The sequence below is a fragment of the Alosa alosa genome, chromosome 15, assembly GCF_017589495.1.
Source record: "Alosa alosa isolate M-15738 ecotype Scorff River chromosome 15, AALO_Geno_1.1, whole genome shotgun sequence".
Lineage (NCBI taxonomy): Eukaryota > Metazoa > Chordata > Actinopteri > Clupeiformes > Clupeidae > Alosa > Alosa alosa.
In genome coordinates, this window is record NC_063203.1 from 26,896,863 (window position 1) to 26,899,362 (window position 2,500).

General features: G+C 39.6%; 1 protein-coding gene across 5 annotated transcripts in view; it reads left to right on the forward strand.

The window, feature by feature from the left end:
* The window catches only part of zgc:162698 (Transmembrane protein 87A-like), a 27,200-nt gene that overhangs the window by 6,734 nt on the left and 17,966 nt on the right, over nucleotides 1–2,500 (forward strand). The gene's annotated exons all lie outside the window — the stretch shown is intronic.

Consider the following 2,500-nt stretch of genomic DNA (forward strand, 5'->3'; position numbering starts at 1 on the left):
ACATACACACACACACACACACACACACACACACACACACACACACACACACACACACGGACCTCACCTCATCTGATGTGATGTGATATGATGCAAGATGTGATTTGATTGTTTTTTTTTTTTTTTTTTACAAATTAAATTACATTCAAGCTCTAAATAACAATGTGATTCTACAGGCACGATGGCATCCTTTAAACGAGCACATTTTTCATGTGATATCTAAATTTGTGATGTACATGTTAGCAATATTGTAATAATTGGCAACACCATCATTTATTTACAAGTGAGTAAATAAATTATGGTGTTGCCAATTATTACAACATTGCTCATTATGACATTATTAGTGAGTGGATTAGTGAGAAGATTGTAGGTTACGTTATTGGAAGTTATTGCACTATTCATGGTTATGGCATTATTAGTACCGTATTTTCCGGACTATAAGTCGCACTTTCTAGTCTATAGAAGTCGTATTCATATACAAGTCTCACCTGACTATAAGTCTATAGTTTGGCTGGTCCTGCGACTTATAGTCAGGTGCGACTTGTATATGAAAAAAATTATATAATTGAACATGTTTTTAAATGTTAATTTATATTAACTGGCATGAACCCTACATGAAACATTAGCGTCTACAGCCTAGAGAGAGCGCTCTCAAATGCACAAGTCCTCTGCACTTTCAGGCAGAGATTAGTGCTTGTGCTATGCCTGAAACACACGTGCATACTTAAATCCTCAAATGGCTGGGATTCTATTTATAACCGGGCCTCAGATTCGGACAAATAAAAGCCAGTATAATTTTGTTTCAATTTAACTCATAAAAGAGGTCTTTTTAATAATTTATAATGTTGGTTGGTTTAATATTGTTGCCAATGAAAAGTCATCTTCCCACACCATGAGTCTCCAACACGTTGATCTCAAGCTACCAGTCGCACGCAGCCCCTTTCTGAGCTAGAGGCTGAAGCAATAACCTACATTTAAACACAATTGTTGCTACCAGGCATCAGCCTACGAATTTTATAAAAAAAAGTAAATCATGCATAATTTAAAAAATAACTAAATTTAGGCTATCTTAGACCTCTTTGGCTATACGGAATAGACCTCTTTGGCTATACGGAATACGGTTTCACTTGCAGCACAGCACACGTTCCATGAATGAATGAAAGCGGATGCCTTATCTGCTTAATAAGCGGATGGAAATCCCAACACTCTTTCATACATGAAACTTAATAGTGAACCATTAAATACCCCACAGATTTCAGTGGTCATCAGTCCGATATTTAGCAATATAATCAAACAGTCCAAGCGTAAATCAAATCTCAAATTGAACATCTTCTGCTTTTTGATAGCCTACCGGTATGCCGCTCCAAGCGAAAAAGTAGGCCTATGTCTCACAATAAAACGCAAGAAATAAAGGCCTATAGCTGATCGCTGTTTTGCTACTAATTATCTTTCACGTAATGAATATGCACAGAAAGTGAAAGTAGGCCTACTATGCGCTCTGTGTCTGTATAGCTGTCTGTTCACGTCCGCAATCGATTATAACGTTCCTCAAATGGAGAACACATCCATGTTCTCTCGCGTTATAGGCTGTCATGCTTCTGTGTTTGCAAAATTTCTGACGGTTCCTGATCGCTAAACGTTTGTCGATAGCATTTGATGCAGAAGCACCTATAATTTGACTTCAGCGGTGACAAATCCTGCTGAGAGAGAGAGAGAGAGCAACGAGAGAGAGAGAGAGAGGCAGCCCCAAAGTGGTCCTGCGCGCGCGTCTGTCTCTGCATGGGGTTCAATTGAAGTTCGAGTTGGTCCGTCCAGTCACCTCCTGGTCACCTCCATCACCTCCTTGCTGCAGCTTCGGTCTGCACGTCCTTTTAAAAACGCATCTTTTTCTCTCTCAAGCATTTAATCTGCTGCCGGCTTGTCTCTCCACATCGTCCAAAATACTTGATTGCATTGCATTCTCCACATTTTTCATGTACCACATCAGCATTTTTGTTCATTGAATCTTTTGTAAATTGCTTTACAATTACCGTCGGGCCTATAGGCCTATTACATGGCTTGCCTCAGCCCGGTCCGTCCTTTTAAAACCGTCTTTTTCTCTATCATTGAGAGTTTAATCTGCTGCCAGCTTGTTACTCCACGTCGCCTTAAAATGCTTGATTGCATTGCATTCTCCACATTTTTTAGCTAAATTTTCATGTATCATATCAGCATTTTTGTTCAGTGAATCTTTTGTAAATTGCTTTACAATTACCATCGGGCCTAGGCCTATCGGACTGGCTTGCTTCAGTCACGTCTAAAACTGCATCTTTTTCTCTCTCGTGTGCATTTAATCTACTGCCAGCTTGTGACTCCACATCGCCCAAAATGCTTGATTGCATTGTATTCTCCACATTTTAGATACATTTTGGTGTACCACATGGCATTTTCTTTCAGTGAATCTTTTACTTTGCAATCACCTTCCTGCCCTCCTCTTGGCTGCCTTCACTCCTTCGTCTTC